Here is a 7,757-nt window from a genome sequence, read left to right as displayed (position 1 = left end):
AAAGGAAGAGTAAATGAACACCATTATTAATGTTCCCAGTCCCAATAGTAAAAATAAATTGATATCATTTTTGGGCATGGCTGAGTATAATGCCAAATTCATTCCAGATTTGGCTAGCAAGAGTTTTCATATGAGGAAGTTAGTAAAGAAAATGTTTAAATTTGAATGTGATGACCAGTGTGAATGTGAATTTAACAAGATCGAAGTGGATTTGAATAGTGCTACCACTTTAAAAACCTTCAATCCCAACAAGAGAAGCATTCTTACCACGGATGCCAGTAATCATGGTTTAGGGGCTGTGTTATCTCAGGTAGATGGTGGCATGGAATATCCCATAGCGTTTGCCTCAAGGGTGTTGCGAGAGGCCGAAAGTAATTACTCAACCATTGAGAAGGAATTGTTGGCGGTCAAATGTTCCATTGAAACATTTTGCTCATTCAATTGGGGAACGAAGTTTATAGTACGATCATATCACAAACCGCTCAAGGAGATTCTGACCACTAAGGGGTTCGATAAGGTCTCCTCAAGAATTCGGAAATGGGTAGCAGGTTTGCAGGAATGTAACTGGGAGGTAGAGTTTGTTCCTGGTGTGAAAAATAAATCTGCTGACTGTTTGTCAAGGCTAACCAATGTGGTTGACAATATTGATGAGGATGGAAGTGATGAGGGACAGATTCTAGATGTGTATCAAGACGTGGTGTCAGAGGGTGAATGGATGCAGGCCATTGCTTCAGATGAAGTGTTAATGGGTGTGAGAGAGCGTCTGATGAAAGGTGTGAAAGCCAATGAGATTTAGAAAGGTGAATTACCAGAAGCTTTGAGGCATATATTTGAGGAATTACACAAAGGTAAGTATATGGTTTTGAGAGGCGATAAACTGTATCCACCCACAGGGGTGCGGAAGAGAATCTTGCAACTTGCACATGAGGGACACCAGGGAATGACTAAGACTAAACAGCTTGTCAGAGAAGATTATTGGTGGCCGGGTATGGATTTGGAGGTGGAGAGACTCATTAGAGGCTATTGTGAGTGTGAGGATTCTGCAAAAGGGTATATAGCTAGGCAAGAACCAGTGACAATCATGTCAATACCCACCATTCCCTGGGACCGTGTAGGTCTAGATATTGTTGGGCCTGTCAGAAGTCAAGAGACTTTGAGATTCTGTATTGTACTTGTTGACATGTTGTCTTGATGGGTGGAGATTGAATGGGTACAGAATATTTGTTCCAAAGACATCATTTCATTTTTAGATGTTATTTTCAAGGGAAAAGGTTACCCCACAACTATTGTTATGGATAATGGAGGGCAGCTAGTTTCTGATGAAATGAAGGTATTCTTTAAGGATAATGGTGTTGAACATAAAACCAGTTCTATTTATCATCCCCAAATGAATGGGATTTTTGAGAGATTTAACAAAGTAATAAAGAACAGCTTCAGAGGTGCCTTGGCAAGGAATGGCGATTGGAGAAAAGCTGTGGAGGAACCAGTGTTTGCACATAGGTTTACGCCACATTCTACAACAGGTATATCTCCCTTTGAAATGCTGAGAGGTAGGAAACCCAATACCAGAGTTTGTTGAGCATGGTTGGGCAGGGCTTGCGGGATGAATATTGATTTTAAGGATGTTGAAAGGAAAATATCACACAGGCAAATTAATAATAAAGATTATTTTGATGCTAGGGAGGCCACGAAAGAGTGTGATGTGAAAATTGCCCATTGGGTAAGAGTTAAGCTTCCACAAATAACTGCAAGTGGTTCTGTTAAGTGGACAGATCCTGTACAAGTATGTAGGAGATTTCATGGGGCGGCAAAGGTATCAGATGGTAACGTTTGGAATGTGAAAAGAATGTGTAACATATCTAAGATGCCCAGACATGTCCTCATGAATCCAAATGAAGACAAAGTTAATAAGGGTTGTGAGAAAAAAGGTAGGTTTGAGGAAGATAAGGATTTGGAAGAAAATGTTGTTACTCGCACCAAAAGAGTGTGAATGAGGCCTTCATACTTGAAGGATTATCTGAAATGAGGATTCAAGTATGTGGCTTTCTATTTACAAAACTCACTGTTGTCATTTGCACAGAGTTAAGGGTTCCAAATGCCTAAATACCTCTTTTCATTCAAATGTATTTGTTTGTGTAATTGGTTTCAACATGTAATATTATTGTTCTTTCATTGTTTCCTATATGTAGATTTCCATGCAAATGTTATGTAGGTTAAGGTTATTCAATTTTGTGTAATTGTATAAAGAAGGGAGGTTTATAGCATCTCATTGTAAGGTATCTCATTGCAATGTATAGCATTTTATTGCAAACATCCCTGTGTTCTGTATTCCATGTGTCATCACCTTCGCAAGGAGAATGGAACATGGAATCTGGAACACGGGAGGAAAGATGCAGGGAGAGGAATGTACAGGAGCATTCAGTTGGTATGCAGTGATAAAATCGCGGCAGAAATGTTGCCTGAACAAAAAATCCCAGCAAACATTCTGTGGTTTGACCTGCTAAAGGTGTACCCCATTACATCATTTAAGGGGAGCGGGGTTATGGGGGTGTCCCCCAACCCCTTTAAATGATGTAATGGGTCTGGCGGTGCGGGGGTGTGCCTCGCATCCTTTACATGGATTGCAACAGCAAAACCACTGCCTTTTTGCCACGATATTTTGTGTCCACGGCCATTTTTACCACGATTTTAACGCATGGAACCATTCAGTTGTGTGCTATGAGAGAGCTGGTCGGCTTATCCCCTAACTTAAATAAACCCTTTTATAATTAACAATTTGGTACTGAGCCTCCATCATTTCAAGTAGCTTTTGTAGCGTTTTCTGCAGATGCATGTTCAGAGAGAGGATGAGTGGTAGGATGGACAAAAATTATCACTTACGCTTTGTTCATCGGATTCAGGAGATGCACAAATACACATCTATCAGCAACTGGATCCAGTAGAAACAAGTTGGAAATACTGAAAAGGAATTTCAGCCCGATGGGATACATGACTGCACTTAGGAAAGCCTTAGGAGGTGCGGGTGGAAGTTGAGATGAAGAAAGGGAAGGAGGAATCCTCGGAAATTGACAGTTATGTGCCAAAGGGGGGTCTGTTCTCTGTAAATAAGGGAGTCCTGCAGGCTTGCAAAGAGTGCATTGCACTGTTCATAGACAGTGAGTGCACTGGTGATATACTTGCACCTGATAGTGACTCGCATACACCAGGCTCTTGTGTGAATCTCTGTTTCAGATTGGTCCTTATTTTACCTTTGTGGAAATTCCAGCCAACCAATTACAAATGGTTTTTACTGAATCAATTTGGTGGTATGTGTTTTTTTGGCATATTCTGCACTACAATGGAGACATTGGGCCGATTCATGGAATTATCTGCACGGAAAATAGGGTACTTGCGCGTGCAACGGCAGGAAAATCTGCCTTCGTCGATTCATGGAATCAAATGCACAGTCATTTTTTTTTAAAATTAATTTATTACATTTTATTCTGCATTAAGTTAATATTTACAACCTTTCACACAAGTCATCAGTCAATTTTACACAAATGTTCCAACTTATTTCATTTTACAAAATACTCACAGTAATACATTTAATTACAAAGTTCAAAATTGTTTTTAATCCAACAATCGGAGGTCAAGATTTTTTCTAAGAATTCAAAAAGTTACAATTAAACGATTTATTTCATTCAGGTTAAAAATTTTAATCCACAAGGAATGCTCTGGTATGCCCCTGAGATTAGCGATACATCTGCCCAGCTTCTCATGTCGTAGGCGTGCGATCATAGGGCACTCCACACGTAAGTGTTTCAGTGATTCCTGAATCTTATTACAGAAGCGACATACTCTAAGGCTGGGAGCCAGACCATCTCGTGACCCTTGAACCTCCTTTGCAAGTATAAATTAAATCTTAGTCTCAGGGCCTTCATTCGAAAGTCCCTGGATGGATGCTTTCTCAGGTAGGGGGACAAACTGTTAAAACTTTTTATATCATAATCAAAAAGGTCTTTGAAACATCAGTTATGCATCTGAATCGTCCTTTTTAACCATTCACTTGTGTGTAACTTAAGTTTCACTTTGTTGGGGTTACTAACAAGTTCAGCTGCTGAGGAATTAATCCTTACTAACATTGACTGACAGTTTATCTTCCAGGCCACTAATGGTTTACAGATCACTTTGTTAAGTTCTTGACCCAGTTTTTATGTACAATGAAACATGTGGGGGAGGCAATATTAGAGCAAATGTTTGCAACACTTTCTATTCAACCAGAGAATCAACGGGCAACAGACCCAATGTGTGCCTTATCGCTGCCATAGGAAGTGAGTTAGGCAGGTGCAAGGCCCTTCTCCAAAGGCGGGCCTCTAATGTTGACCAATCTATGGGGTGACTCGCAAATTTTCCAGGCCAAAGATTAGTCCTGGTAGGATTGTTTGCCTATACAATTTCAGCATGGGCAACTTTGAAAAGCGACCAACCTTGGGGTGAAACAGTCGCAGCTGGAGGCTGAAGCAAAAAGGACAATCTAAATTTCCCATAAGTTTCAGCTGCGGTACTTTTCCTGAACTTGCATGGAGTCTGCACTGTTTCGGCTTGTCTCTGCAAGTCGTCGAGGGCCTTGTGCGAAACTCCAAGCAGAGCATGGCCTTGGCTTGCGCAAAGGGCTGGGAAGGGGTGGAACATCAAAAAGGGGGAAGAACTTGCAAAAAAGTGGGCGTTCCGAGGGACGGCATGCAGGCAGTCACTCGCATGCCCACAATTGCACGGCACAAGACGTATTCATGGATTTGATCACGCAACGTCTCGGCTGGGAAATGTCCATGCAAGTCCTTCATACAATCCACCACCTGAAGGCAGGAGTAAGTACACTTGCGCGTAGGATTTGCAGTACACAGGGGGAGTCGCATGTCGTATTTCAGGGTGCGTGTACTCAATTAAGGTTTGCATTAGCAGTGTAGCGGGTGCAGGAATGTGGAGTTTGCACGTATATTTCACGAGTCATTGCTGTGTTATGATTTTTTATATTCATGTTGTCAGGGTGCCGGATACAGTTACGGGGCACCCCGTGCAGGGTCCCCGAGTCGCAAGCCTGTGTGCCTGGGACCCCACACACAGTTTGTAGGGTGTGTGTTTTCATGCCCGGTGCTGCGTGCAAATGTAGCTGTTCAGGCTTTGTGTGTGGGCGTGTCGGGGTGCTCTGTGCGCGACTTGCGAATACGGTTACTTTGCGCTGTGAATTCCATGAATACCCGGGACGCGCTTTTTTCTTTCTGTGCACAGGCTCGCACAGTGTCCTTATCGGCGTGTGGCCCTTGTGGGATTTATGCTCACATTTCCATGAATCGCGCCCATAGAGTTGACTCCAATTCCATCTAGGACCTGCTTATTGGTGTTAATTATATTAATTGAATGATATTTTTATGCATTTAGTTGACTGTCCCTCGATTAGTGGCTTGAAAATGGCTTTGTTTTTTTTTCAATTTGAAGTAATAATATCACACCAAATTCTGTTTCCTCTACCCATAAACTCAAATGAAAGGTCTCACGTCTCCATGCTGAGTGACTGCAAACGTGATTAAAACGGCATTGTCAACTGGAGTACCACAAAGCAAATGTTTGGTGCAAGTCTATAAATTGCCGCTAGATGGCAGCAGACGCTGTTCTTTGAACCCGTAGCTGTGCGTTAGGAGCCCTTGCGTCCTGCGGGGGTTTCACTGTCACAAGCACGGTCCTGACAGTGTTTCCTGGGGAAGGGGGGGGGCTTTTTTGGAGTTCCAAAGGTAGCCCGTGAAGAAGAGGAGCTGGGGTTCACTACATCATAAGTGCAGCTACTGCCAGGCTCTGAGTGCTCGCCAGAGAAAGTACTGGCACTACCTGCACTTTTATTGAAGAGTACCGGCGCTTCTCGGCGGGGTTCCCGTAGTATTAGAATAGATACGGACCTGGCGCTTCCCGTAGATTTGTTATGCGTGTAAAGGGCAGTCCTGACCCTGCTTGCACTACTTCTAAACAGGGATCAAGTGCTAAATAATTGGGGAGGCTCATTAACATACCGATCGAATGTGGCGTCACCAGGAATTAGCATATCAAGGTGCCCTCCGTCCACCCGCGTGGACCCTCGCCTCGAGCACTGTGTGGGCACTTCCCTTCTTCGGCTGCTGTACTTTTACAAGGGCCTGTCGTTGCCTCTCTGCGGGAGTGCTATGCCTGTAACGCGATCCCACCCGCGCTTCTCAGCATGGCTCCTTCATGGGATATTGCCGGTACTTGTTGCCAGAACTGCTCCCCCTGCAATGGGACGGTGCACCGCAGGCAGGCAGCAGCGAGCGCTGGCCCCGTGCCTTGCCCTGGCGCTGCCAGGCTCTCGATTCCCCGAGCGGGGCTCCCCTCTGACACATCTTCCGAGCATGGCTGCTGCTGCTGCTCTTGCAGCCTTGGGCTGGGTTGGGTTTTTTCCCTCTGCAGACTTCCTCTTGCGCTACCCACTTCCTCCTTCTGGAGGGCGACAGAGGAGATATCGCCCTGCCCGCGGAGAAGCAGCAGAGAGCCTGCCCGGGCAGCAGACTTGGAGCAGGGAAGGCGACCTGCAGCAGCAACAGGGAACTAAGGCAGAGAAATACAGCAGAGATCTGCAGCAGTGACAGAGAACTGAGGAAGCGTCCTGCAGCAGAGAACTGAACAAGTGAACTACAGCAGAGAACTACAGAAGTGTCCTGCAGCAGAGAACTGAACAAGTGAACTACAGCAGAGAAGGAGACCTGCTGAACCAGAGAGCTGCAGCAAAAACAGAGACCTGCAGCAGAGAATGAGAACTGCAGTAGAAACAGAGAACTGCAACTGAGAAAGAGGCCTGCAGCAGAGAAAGAGGCCTGCAAAGGCAACCTGAAGGAGGGGAGGAGACCGACAGGATAATCGGTGAACTGATGTCGAGAACTGCAGCAGAAGAGGAGACCTGCATCTCAAACTAAGAACTGAAGTGGATAAAGGGACCTGCAACAGAGAAAGAGAAACGAAGTGGAGCTGGGGACTTGTAGCAGCAGGGAAAGAGCCCCGTAGCAGCAGGGACAGAGCCCTGCAGTCTAAACAGAGACCTGCAACAGAGAAAGAGAACCGAAGCGGAGCTGGGGACCAGTAGCAGCAGGGACAGAGCCCTGTAGCAGCAGGGACAGAGCCCTGCACCCTGCACTGAGACCTGCAACATAGAACGAGAACCGAAGCAGAGCTGGAGCCCTGTCGCAGCAGGGACAGAGCCCTGCACCCTGCACTGAGACCTGCAACATAGAACGAGAACCGAAGCAGAGCTGGAGCCCTGTCGCAGCAGGGACAGGGCCCTGCACCCTGCACTGAGACCTGCAACATAGAACGAGAACCGAAGCAGAGCTGGAGCCCTGTCGCAGCAAGGACAGAGCCCTGCACCCTGCACTGAGACCTGCAACAGAAAAAGAGAACCCAAGTGGAGCTGGAGACCTGTAGAAGCAGGGACAGAGACCTGGAGCAGCAGGTACAGGGCCCTGCAGTCTACACAGAGACCTGCAACAGAGCAAGAGAACGGAAGTGGAGCTGGAGACCTGTAGCAGCAGGGACAGAGACCTGTAGCAGCAGGAACAGAGCCCTGCAGCCTACGCAGAGTCCGGAAAAGGAGAAGAGAACTGACGCAAAGCCGGAGATCTGTAGCAGGGACAGAGACCTGCAGCACAGGCCGTTCTCCCCCCTCAGGAGAGCTATGAGAGGTGAGTGATGTCTTCATATGCCCATATGGACCGACACCT

At 45.9% G+C, this 7,757-nt stretch overlaps 1 protein-coding gene across 1 annotated transcript in view; it reads left to right on the top strand.

Moving 5' to 3' along the window:
- Positions 1-6,037: 6,037 nt before the first annotated feature.
- Positions 6,038-7,757, top strand: part of LOC138528578 (rho-related GTP-binding protein RhoG-like) — a 193,818-nt gene continuing 192,098 nt past the window's right edge. Inside the window, exon 1 of the mRNA XM_069640349.1 lies at positions 6,038-7,718. The gene's annotated coding sequence lies outside the window, so the exon portion shown is untranslated. The remainder of the gene's footprint in view (positions 7,719-7,757) is intronic.

Source organism: Ambystoma mexicanum, chromosome 7q, assembly GCF_040938575.1.
Source record: "Ambystoma mexicanum isolate Mex_15411 chromosome 7q, UKY_AmexF1_1, whole genome shotgun sequence".
Lineage (NCBI taxonomy): Eukaryota > Metazoa > Chordata > Amphibia > Caudata > Ambystomatidae > Ambystoma > Ambystoma mexicanum.
Note: the sequence above shows the minus strand (reverse complement) of the source record. Positions and strands in the feature narration are given on the sequence as shown.